Source organism: Arachis stenosperma, chromosome 6 (genome assembly GCF_014773155.1).
Source record: "Arachis stenosperma cultivar V10309 chromosome 6, arast.V10309.gnm1.PFL2, whole genome shotgun sequence".
Taxonomy (NCBI): Eukaryota; Viridiplantae; Streptophyta; class Magnoliopsida; order Fabales; family Fabaceae; genus Arachis; species Arachis stenosperma.
Window position 1 is genome coordinate 39661614 of NC_080382.1, and position 12944 is coordinate 39674557.

At 39.6% G+C, this 12944-nt stretch overlaps 1 non-coding gene across 1 annotated transcript; it reads right to left on the bottom strand.

Annotated features, from left to right (window-relative positions):
• Positions 1 to 12431: 12431 nt before the first annotated feature.
• Positions 12432 to 12535, bottom strand: LOC130937054 (small nucleolar RNA R71). Its single transcript, XR_009068291.1, has one exon. It is a non-coding gene; the product is annotated as a small nucleolar RNA R71 (small nucleolar RNA).
• Between the last annotated feature and the right edge of the window lie 409 nt (positions 12536 to 12944).

Below are 12944 nucleotides of genomic sequence, written 5' to 3' on the forward strand. Positions count from 1 at the left end.
CAGCCAGAAGAGCGGCATTTATCACTTCAGGCCTTCCACCTTGGCCTTCGTAGTGCCTGCCTCAAAACAGGCCACAACAGCAGTGCTTTTGGCATCAGTAGCCAACTTATGTGCCCTAGCTACCTAGGTTATCAACTCGGACTCCCGCTCTGATAAACACAGGATCTCGGCACCCGCATCCTCGATGTCCTTGGTCGCCTTCACCTTTGCAGCATCAGCCGTCTCCAACTGCCCTTTAAGAATGCTCAAATCCTCTTGAGCCTGCCGGAGCTTCCCCTCCAGGCAGAAAGTTTACAAGAGCACAGGCTCAACTTTCCAAAAAATAGCGGTAGACCAAAAAAGAGCACGGTACACTAACATGGCTTGACCCAAGAGACTGTAATCCTTGAAAAATTTGTCAATGCCAGGCAGCTGGTGACAATCAATAAAATTGGGAGCATTGAAGGACCTGTCCATCACACAAGGGGTAACCACACCTGCATTATCCCCCTCACAGTTACCCCCCTCTGGCCTCTTGTATTTCCATTTAGGCTCAAGGATTAGGATCTCCTAAATATCATCATCCCTAAAAACCCCCTTCTAGATGATCTCCTGTGAGACCGTCTGAGAATCAGGAACCGAAGCTGCCAGAGGCATTGATTGGGAAGATCTCTCACCCCCCTTCTGAAGGCTGAACGAAAGCAGCCTTCAGTCACTGCAATGTCGTCAGACCGTCAGCCATTCTAACTGCAAGAAAGCAAAACAAGTTGAGAAAATTACAAGTCACATAATCAGAAACAAAGCAACAAACATTTACTCAAAAATAGGAAAGAGCAACCTATCGGCATAAGCTCTACCGGCCTCAAGATTCCCCATCACATCATGGGGGTTCAATGGTCTAATCCCAATTCATCAGTGATATCTTTGTTCTTGGGAGAAAGACCCTGGTAAGTTATTTGGGTAAGGTAGGAAGTGCCGGCCCCAAAGTTCCAATACAGGCGAATCTGACGCTCCCCGTCTAGAGATTACCAAAACGGATGATGACCTTCAAAGGGACAAACCTTAAAATACTCTGCCTTAAATCCATAGAAAGAATCTTCAAACACGTCAAAGATTCGGTGGTTCGGATGAGAATGGAAGGAGATATACCTTTTACGATGGTTCCCCTCCTTATGGAGAATAATGCACAAAAAGAAAAACAAAAATATTTCAAGTCGAGCAAGTGATGCCAAGGCCTCTTGGCCAGTTTTACTAGCCTCTTCTTTACATATTTTAGGTAGTTTCATGCATTTCTTAGGTAATAAGCAAGTTTTTGGGTGAATATGAACTTACATCTTGATTCAAGCAAACATTGTGAACTTTACATGATTTCATGAGAATAATGCACGAATTGAATGCCAATTTAGATGATGCAGGATTTCATGATCTAGAACAAAGTTTTGATGCACTTTGTTTGTTTGATTTCAGGCCAAATGAAGCAGAGAAGAACCATGTTAGTAGCTACGTTAGTACCACTAACGTGGTCACTAACGTGGAAAGGGAGCAAGCTTGCAACGTTAGTGGTAAAGTTAACACCACTAACGTCTTCAAAGGCCAACTTAGCTTACGTTGGTTACCATGTTAGATGCACTAACGTGGGGACTAACATGGAAGAAAGAAGAAGCTCCAACATTAATGGTGAAGTTAACACCACTAACGTTACAAAGACCATGAACACCACGTTAAGAGTCACGTTAATGCCATTAACATGAGCTCTAACGTGGAGCAAAAAGGATCACCAACGTTAGTGACACTAACTTTGTCACTAACGTTGGAACAGGCCAAGTTTACCCACGTTAGTGGAAACATTAGTGCCACTAACGTAGGAGGTAACGTGGGGCAAGGATAAGGAGCCAACGTTAGTGACACTAACTTTGTCACTAACGTTGGAGATGGCCAATAAGCCCACGTTAGTGGCCACGTTAATGCTATTAACGTGAGCACTAACGTGGAAGGGAGGAAGTTTTGTAACATTAGTGACAAAGTTAGTGTCACTAACGTCTTCGTGTCATGGCATGCCTACGTTAATAGCCATTTTAGTAACACTAACGTGGACCATTAACGTAGGAGAAAGACAAGGATGTAGCGTTATTGGCAAAATTAGCACTAATAACGCTAGCGAAGGATAGGAAAGGCTACGTTAGTGGTCACGTTAGTGCCACTAACATATGAGTTAACCTAGCTCAAATGGGTTGGGACGTTAGTGACAAAGTTAATGTCACTAACGTCTTCGAACTAGGATTTACACTTAACGTTAACACTACTGACGCCTTGACTAAACGTGAACCATGTCTGACACAACTTCTTTCTGCAAGCAAAGCTAAGCCCACTGAAGTTTGTAATTGCTTCAACTGAAGATCAAAGGCCCATATCCGAGACTTGCAGAGCTGATAGAGGATCAGAAGAGTAGTATATATATGAGTAGTTTTGAACTAAAAAAGGGGGATTCGGATTGGGATCTTGGGATCCAAGACTTGTAAACACTCTGTATATTTACTTTCTTTGCAATTTAGTTTACTTTATAATGCACTCTTTATTTCTACTTTCCATTTCCAGAGCTATGAACAACTAAACCCCTTTTTATTGGGTTAGAGAGCACTGTTGTAATTTGATGGATCAATTGTAGTTTTCATTCTTCTTCCTCTTTCTTTTCTCTTGATTTTACTAGAAAGCTTTCGATCTTCATCCAATTGGTTAGTTATCTTGGAAAAGAAGCTCTCCATAATTGGATCTCCTCGGAACTTTGGAAGAGGAATGAGGAGATCATGCTAGAAATACTTTCTCATGCTGGAGCAAATTAGGGTTTGGATGGATATAGTGACATATAATCCTACTAATACTTTGATTTGGGAATGCATGTGGTATAATCAGTGACCATACTTCATCTCTTCCCATGAGCAATTAAATCAAGGAATTGGGCAATTGTTCAAGCTTAGAGAGATTGGGTTGTGATAAGCGGATATTTTATACGCTTTTTGAGGGTAATTTCATGTAGATTTTAGCATGTTTTTATTAGTTTTTAATAGAATTTTATTAGTTTTTAAGCAAAAATCATATTTCTGGACTTTACTATGAGTTTGTGTGTTTTTCTGTGATTTCAGGTATTTTCTGGCTGAAATTGAGGGAGCTGAGCAAAAATCTGATTTAGGCTGAAAAAGGACTGCTGATGCTGTTGGATTCTGACCTCCCTGCACTCGGAATAGATTTTTTGGAGCTACAAAAGTCCAATTGGCGCGCTCTCAATTGTGTTGGAAAGTAGACATCTAGGGCTTTCCAGCTATATATAATAGTCCATACTTTGCGCGAAGATAGACGACGTAAACTGGCATTTAACGCTAGTTTCATGTTGCAGTCTGGCGTCCAGCGCCAGAAACACGTCACGAACCAGAGTTGAACGCCAGAAACACGTTACAACTTGGCGTTCAACTCCAGAAACAGCCCAAGCACGTGAGAAGCTTAAGTCTCAGCCCCAGCACACACCAAGTGGGCCCCAGAAGCGGATTTCTGCACTATCCATCTTAGTTTACTCATTCTCTGTAAACCTAGGTTACTAGTTTAGTATTTAAACAACTTTTAGAGACTTATTTTATACCTCATGACATTTTTAGATCTGAAATTTGTACCTTTTGGCAGCATGAGTCTCTAAACCCCATTGTTGGGGGTGAGGAGCTCTGCAGCGTCTCGATGAATTAATGCAATTATTTCTGTTTCTCATTCAAATATGCTTGTTCCTATCTAAGATGTTCATTCGCGCTTCACTATGAAGGAGGTGATGATCTGTGACATTCATCACCTTCCTCACCCCATGAACGTGTGTCTGACAACCACCTCTGTTCTACATTAGATTGAATGAGTATCTCTTAGATTCCTTAATCAGAATCTTCGTGGTATAAGCTGGAATTGATGGCGGCATACATGAGAATCCGGAAAGTCTAAACCTTGTCTGTGATATTCCGAGTAGGATTCTGGGATTGGATGACTGTGACGAGCTTCAAACTTGTGAGTGTTGGGCGTGATGACAAATGCAAAAGAATCAATGGATTCTATTCCGACATGATCGAGGACCAACAGCTGATTAGCCGTGCTGTGACAGAGCATTTGGACGTTTTCACTGAGAGGATGGAAAGTAGCCATTCACAATAGTGACACTCTACATATAGCTTGCCATGGAAGGAGCCTTGCAAATTCTGAAAGTAAGAAAGTAGTATGTTGCAGAGATTCAGAGGACAAAGCATCTCCAAACTCCAACATATTCTCCATTATTAAGTAACAATTATTTATTTTATGCTCTTTTATTTTTCGTAATTCAAACTGATAATTATAATTGATATCCTGACTAAGAATAATAAAATAACCATAGCTTGCTTCAAGCCAACAATCTCCGTGGGATTCGACCCTTACTCACGTAAGGTATTACTTGGACGACCCAGTGCACTTGCTGGTTAGTTGTGCGAAGTTGTAAGAAATCTTGATTTTGATATTGGCATTACAATTTCGTGCACCAGGTTGCCAAGGAATTGGGATCCAATCACTTAAGATTGCCAAGGAGATCAATGAATGCATTGATTGAGGAGGAGATAAAGATGAACTTGATCCAGAGAATGCAACATTTGCTAAGCCCAATGAACTCCCCATTTCTGATCTTACCCATTCTCTTTTATTCCTGCTATTTACTTTGATGCTCATCTCCCCAAATTCCCAATTAAGATTCTACAATTTATTTTTCTGCAATTTATATTTTGCCATTTACTTTTAGCACTTACATTCCTCATCATTTATCTTTCCCGCCATTTAATTTTCTGCAATTCTCAACTCAACTTTGCTTAGCTCTACTAGAATATTCCTCTAATTAAAGTTGCTCGACCAATCAATCCCTGTGGGATTTGACCTCACTCTATTGTGAGTTTTTACTTGATGACAATTCGGTATACTTACCGAAGAGAAATTTGTTGAGAGACAAGTTTTCGTGCATCAAGTTTTTGGCACCGTTGCCGGGGATTAATTTTGTATTGACAATGATTAAATTAGAGGATAACTAGATTGAGCAATTTTCTTTTGTTTTGTTTATTTCATTTCTGTCATTTACTTCCAATCTCAGCCATTTTTCTTTTATTATTTCATTTTGCTTTATTTCCTTAGTTATTTACATTTCTGTTCAACTAATCCACTAACTGTTTGATAAATTGCGTCACTCACACTAAAAGCAACCTTATCATCAAGAGCAATTTCTTCATTTTTCTCTTGCTTGTGATTTGCTGATTGTACGACAGGTAGAAGAAGAGGAGCTTCAACCTCCTTTGAATATGAACCTGAGAGGGCCTTTCTTAGATTAAGGAGGGAAGCAAAAGGGAAGAAGGTTGTTGATGTAGAAAAAGAAGAAGAGAACTTAGAGATAGACATAGAGGAGAACATGGAGAACCACCATGAGGATGAGACACATAACGATGCCAGAGAAGGTGCAGCAAACCATGCTGGGTAGGAGAGAAGAGTTTTAGGCTCTTACATTAATCCAAATCCAGGGAATTATGGAAGTAGCATCCAAAAACTAACCATCCATGCCAATAACTTTGAATTAAAACCTCAACTCATTACCCTTGTTCAGAACAATTGCTCATTTGGAGGAAGGGCCCAAGAAGACCCCAATCAACACTTAACCACTTTCCTAAGAATATGTGATACTATAAAGTCTAATGGTGTTAATCCTGACACCTATAGATTACTCATATTCCCCTTTTCTCTCAGGGACAAAGCATCTAAATGGCTGGAATCTTTTCCAAAGAAGAGTCTGACAACTTGGGAAGATGTGGTGAACAAGTTCTTGGAGAGATTCTATCCTCCTCAAAGAGTCAACAGATTAAGGGCTGAGGTCCAAACATTCAGGCAACAAGATAGTGAAACTCTCTATGAAGCATGAGAGAGTTACAAGGACTTGACAAGGAGGTGCCCACCAGACATGTTCAATAAATGGGTGCAACTACACATTTTACATGAAGGCTTGATGTATGAATCAAAGAAGGCAGTGGATCACTCTTCAGAGGGATCTCTAAACAAGAAGAAGACTATTGAAGAAGCCATAAACATCATAGACACAGTGGCCAACAATGAGTTCTTCTATGCATCGGATAGGAGCAACAACCGAGGAGTAATAGAGCTAAATCATATGGATGCGTTGCTGGCTCAAAACAAGATGATCACTAAGCAATTGGCTGACCTTACCAAGCAGATAGAAAGGAATCAAGTTACAACAGTCACCATCCCACCACCAGCTCAAGAAGGAGTGAATGCAGAGGAAGGAGGTGACTGGGAACAAGCCAACTATGTTGGAAACTTATCCAGGCAGTCGTATGATCTATACTCCAAGACTTACAATCTGGGTTGGATGAACCACCCAAACTTTGGGTGGGGGAACCAGCAAGACCAAGGCTAAGATCAAAGGTGTCACAACCCCAACCAAAACAACAATGCAGCCTATCAACACTCAACTCAAAGGACATATCAACACCCATCCAACAACTCTTCTCAACATCCATATCAAACCCAAAATGGCCATTCTCAACCCTCTAACCTCAACTCACCATCATCATCTGAAGATAGACTCTCCAGGATTAAAACTCTACTTGAAGGCATATGCAAGGAAGTTCAAGACAGCAGAGCATTCAGAGAGGAAGTGCGATCCAATATGCAAAATCAGGATGCAGCCATCAAGAAGCTTGAGACACAGATTAGCTACCTATTCAACCAAGTTCCTAACCACAGCCTTTGTAACAACACTAATGCAAACCCAAAGGAGGAGTGTAAAGCCATCACACTCAGGAGTGAAAGAGAATTGAAGGAAACATTGAAGGAAGCACAAGAGAAGAAAACAGATGAAAACAAAGAAAGACAAGAGGAAGCACGAGCTCCTGTTCCCAATTCACATCAAGAAGAAGAAGTGTTGAAGCCATATATTCCAAAAGCTCCGTACCCTCAACGATTGAAAAAGAATGGAAATGACAACCAATTCTCACGATTCTTGGAAGTCTTTAATAGACTACAGATTAACATATCTTTTGCTGAGGCAATAGAGCAGATGCCGCTCTATGCTAAGTTCTTAAAGGAATTGATGACCAAGAAGAGAAGTTGGAAGAATGATGAGACAGTTGTACTAACTGAGGAATGTAGTGATATCATTCAACACAAGCTATCCAAGAAATTGAAGGACTCAAGGAGCTTCCAAATCCCTTGTATCATAGGGAAAATCACAGTGGAGAAAGCTTTATGTGATTTGGGAGCCAGCATAAATCTAATATCCATAGCAATGATGAGAAGAATGAAGATTGAGGAGGCTAAACCAACAAGAATGGCCCTTCAATTGGCGGACCGATCATTCAAGTTCCCCCATGGAGTAATGGAAGACTTGTTGGTGAAGGTGGGAGACTTCATATTCCCAGCAGACTTTGTAGTGTTGGGTATGGAGGAAGAAGCCAAAGCCTCCATCATTTTGGGAAGGCCATTCTTAGCTACTGCCAGAGCCATCATAGATGTCTAAAAGGGTGAACTTACCCTTAGGTTATATGATGAAAAGATGGTATTCAATGTGTTCAAAGCCATGAGCTACCCACAGGAATCACTAGGAGAATGCATGAGGTTGGACTCAGTGGAAGTTTTAGTACAAGAAACCCTTGAGGAGGAAAAACTTGAGGAGATGCCAGAGAAGAACCCACATCAAACGAAGAGGCTAGAGCAACCGAAGTTCTTGTTCAAGGCACATTAGAAGAGAAGAATGAAGAAAAAGAAGCACCCAAGCTTGAACTGAAAGCATTACCACCCACCCTCAAATATGCATATTTGGGAAACAATGAAAGTTACCCAGTGATCATAAATTCAGCTCTCAGCCAAGAACAAGAGGAAGAATTAATCAAAGTGTTGCAGAAGCATAAAGACGCCATTAAATGGATCCTTGCTAACTTAAAGGGAATCAGTTCGGCCATATGCATGCATAAGATACTGTTGGAAGATGATGCTAAACCCTCTATTCAACCCCCCAAAGGAGGTTGAATCCAGTCATGAAAGAGGTGGTACAGAAGGAAGTCATGAAGTTGTGGCAAGGAGGGGTAATTTACCCAATTTCAGATAGCCCATGGGTGAGCCCCGTCCAAGTGGTCCACAAGAAAGGAAGCATCACTGTAGTGCCCAATGAAAGGAATGAACTCATGCCTACACGAACCGTCACAGGATGGAGGATGTGCATTGATTATAGAAAACTTAATGAGACTACAAGAAAAGATCACTTCCCACTCTCTTTCATGGATCAAATGCTCGAAAGGCTTGCAGGACATGCATATTATTGATTTCTAGATGGTTATTAAGGATACAATCAAATAGTGGTTGATCCAAGAGACTAGGAAAAAATATCATTCACTTCCCCATATGGAGTATTTACCTACAGGCGCATGTCATTTGGGCTATGCAATGCACTTGCAACTTTTCAACGCTGCATGCTTTCTATATTCTCAGATATGATAGAAAAATTCATTGAAGTCTTTATGGATGATTTTTCAGTATTTGGGGATTCCTTTCTAATTGCCTAAATCACCTCACCTTGATATTAAAAAGATGTCAAGAGACCAACTTTATTTTGAATAGGGAGAAATGCCATTTCATGGTGACAGAAGGAATAGTTGTTGGATATAAAGTTTCTAACCAAGGCATTGAGGTGGACAGAGCTAAGGTGGAATTAATTGAAAAATTACCTCCACCTAGTGATGTCAAGGGAATTAGGAGCTTTTTAAGGCATGCTGGCTTTTACAGAAGGTTTATAAAAGATTTTTCAAAAATAGCCAAGCCTTTAAGTAATCTTCTTGTGTCTGATACATGATGAGCGGATAATTTATATTCTTTTTGGCATTGTTTTTAGGTAGTTTTTAGTATGTTTTAGTTACTTTTTAGTATATTTTTATTATTTTTTATGCAAAAATCACATTTTTGGACTTTACTATGAGTTTGTGTTTTTTTCTGTGATTTCAGGTATTTTCTGGCTGAAATTGAGGGACCTGAGCAAAAATCTGATTCAGAGGCTAAGAAAGGACTGCAAATGCTGTTGGATTCTGACCTCTCTGCACTCGAAGTAGACTTTCTGGAACTACAGAAGTCCAATTGGCACGCTCTCAATTGATTTGGAAAGAAGACATCTTGGGCTTTCCAGAAAGGTATAATAGTTTATACTTTTCCTGAGATTTGATGGCCCAAAATGGCATCCAAACACCCACCAGAGACCCTTTTCTGACGTTTTATGCCAGAACTGGCACCAAAGCTGGAGTTAAACGCCCAAATTGGCACCCAAGCTGGCGTTTAACTCCAAGAAGAGCTTATGCACGTGAAAGCTTCAATGCTCAGCCTAAGCACATACCAAGTGGGCCCCGGAAGTGGATTTCTGCACTATCTACACTTACTTATTCATTTTCTGTAAACCTAATTTACTAGTTTAGTATAAATAGCACTTTTTACTATTGTATTCATATCTTTGGACGACTTTTCGATCCTTTGATCAGGCCTTCTTCCCCTATTTTCGAATTCTTATGCCATTTGGGAGGCTCGCAATTCGGCCATGCCTAGACCTTTTTCTCTTATATATTTTCAACGGTGGAGTTTCTACACCTCATAGATTAAGGTGAGGAGCTCTGTTGTTGCTCATGAATTAATGCAAGTACTATTGTTTTTCTTTCAATTCATGCCTACTTCTTCTCCAAGATATACTCTCGTACTTAATTCAGTTAAGTCAGACTGAAGGGGTGATCCGTGACAATAACCCACTATCTTCAGTACTCGCTTAGCCAAGATCCGCGTACCTGACAACCACAAGCGGTCTACATGATGTTCAATGTAGTCCTTGGACGCCAGCTGGAGTATATTCTCTTGGGTCTCTAATCCATGCATTTGATTAGCATCTCCAGATAATAGAGCATTTAAATTAGTGAGATCAGAACCTTCGTGGTATAGGCTAGAAATAATTGGCAGCATTCCTGAGATCTGGAAAGTCTAAACCTTGTTCGTGGTATTTCGAGTAGGATCTGGGAGGGGATGAGAACTGACAGATGATTAGCCCTGCGATGAGAACCGTAGCTGGACCATTTTCACTAAGAGGACGGATGGTAGCCATTGACAACGGTGATCCACCAGCTTATAGCTTGCCATAGAAGGGAGTGCGCATGATTGGATGGAAGCAATAGGGAAGCAGAGGTTCAGAAGCAACAAAGCATCTCCAAACACTTATCTGAAATTTCCACCAATGAATTACATAAGTATCTCTATTTTATTTTATGTTTTATTTATCTGTTAATTATCAAAACCTCATAACCATTTGAATCCGCCTGACTAAGATTTACAAGATGACCATAGCTTGCTTCAAGCCGACAATCTCTATGGGATCGACCCTTACTCGCGTAAGGTTTATTACTTGGACGACCCAGTGCACTTGCTGGTTAGTTGTGCAAAGTTGTGAAAAGTGTGATCACAATTTTGTGCACCAAGTTTTTGGCACCGTTGCCGGAGATTGTTCGAGTTTGGACAACTGACGATTCATCTTGTTGCTTAGATTGGGTAATCTTCTTTCTTGTTTGAGTCTAGTATCAAGTCCTAAGTTTGGTGTCAATTCCATGTTTTTAATCTTCCTAAGTTTTCGAAAAAAAATTCATGCATTGTGTTATTCTGTGATCTTCGAGTGGTTCTTTATGATTTCCTTTGTTTGATCTTATGATTTTCCGGTTTTATGTTTTATGTTGTTTTTCATATGCATTTTCAAAATCATAGTATTTGAACATTCAAAAGAGCTCACTGGCAATAAAACGCCAGTAAAGATGCACTTTGGGCGTTAAACGCCAGAATGGCTATCATTCTGGGCGTTTAACGCCAGTAAAGCTATCATTCTGGGCGTTAAACGCCAGAATGGGCAGCATTCTGGGCGTTTAACGCCAGAAATGGCAGCATTCTGGGCGTTTAGAAAAACGCCCAGTAAAGAAGGATTTCTGGCATTTAACGCCAGCCAGGGTATCTGGCTGGGCGTTAAACGCCCAAAGAGGTAGCCACATGGGCGTTAAACGCCAGAATGGATATCATTCTAGGTGTTTAACGACAGGATGACACAAGGGAGGTTATTTCATTTCCAATTCAAATTTATTTCAATTTCTCATATTTTTATTCATAATTTTAAAATCTTATCTTTCCACATTTTCAAAAATCCTTGCTAACAATTAATGTTTTGATTAAAAAAATTGCAATTATGTTACTTTCTTTTTAAGAAAGGTTCAACCTTTGAATTTTAGAATCATATCTTTTAATTTCTTGTTAGTCAAGTCATCAATTTTAAAAATCAAATCTTTTCCAATCATATCTTTTCAATCATATCTTTTTAAAATCATATCTTTTTCAATCAAATCTTTTTCAATCATATCTTTTTAAAATTTGATTTCAAAATCTTTTCTCTAACTTCTTATCTTTTCAAAATTATTTTCAAATCTTTTTCAACTAAGTACTATTTCTAATCTTTTTCAAAACCACCTAACCACTTTTCCACTTCCATTTTTCGAAAATCACTAACCTTTTTTTTCAAAAATCTTTTTTATTAACTAATTGTTTTCAATTCTAATTTTATTTTATTCCTTTTTCAAATTTTCAAAAACTCACTCTCCTCTCTTTCTATTTATTTCATTTAATTGCTAACAATTCTCTTCTACTTATCTAAAAATTCGAACCCTCTCTCTCCCTCTGTGTTTGAATTCTTTTTATTCTCTCTCTACCTCATTTCTCTATTCTTCTTTTCTGCTGACACCTCAAGGAATCTCTATACTGTGACATAGAGGATTCTACTACTCCCTTTTGTTCTCTTCTTTTTCATATGAGCAGAAATAGGGATAAAAATATTCTTATTGAAGCTGATCCTGAACCTGAAAGGACTCTAAAGAGGAAGCTAAGATAAGCTAAAGCACAACACTTCAGAGAGGACCTTACAGAGAATTTCGAAAAAGAAGCAGACATGGTAGCCGAACCCAACAACAATGCTAGAGATGCAAGGAAGATGCTTGGTGACTATGCTGCACCAACTTCCAACTTCTATGGAAGAAGCATCTCAATTTCTGCCATTGGAGCAAACAACTGAGCTTAAGCCTCAATTAATTTCTCTAATGTAGCAGAATTGCAAGTTTTATGGACTTCCATAGGAAGATCCTCATCAGTTCTTAGCTGAATTCTTACAGATCTATGATACTGTTAAGACCAATGGGGTTGATCCCGAGGTCTACATACTTATGCTTTTCCCCTTTGCTGTGAGAGACAGAGCTAGAACATGGTTGGACTCACAACCTAGAGAAAGGCTGAACTCTTGGGACAAGCTGGTCAATGCTTTCTTGACTAAATTCTTTCCACATCAAAAGATGAGCAAGCTCAGAGTGGACGTCTAAACCTTCAGACAGAAGGAAGGTGAATCCCTCTATGAAGCTTGGGAAAGATACAAGCAATTAACCAAAAGGTGTCCTTCTGACATGTTTCCAGAATAGAGCATCATATGTATATTCTATGATGGTATGTCTGAAATGTCAAAGATGTCATTGGACCATTCTACTGGTGGATCCCTTCATCTGAAAACATCTATAGAAGCCCAGGAACTCATTGAGATGGTTGCAAATAACCAGTTCATGTACACTTCTAAAAGAAATCATGTGAATAAAAGGATGACTCAGAAGAAAGGAGTTCTTGAGATTGATAGTCTGAATGCCATATTGGCTTAGAACAAAATATTGACTCAGCAAGTCAATATGATTTCTCAGAATCTGACTGGATCGCAAGCTGCATCCGACAGTGCTAAAGAAGCCTCCTCTGAAGGAGAAGCTTATGACCCTGTGGTGCACGAAATTGTGATCTCTAATAATGGCATTCAACTTGGTATGCACATC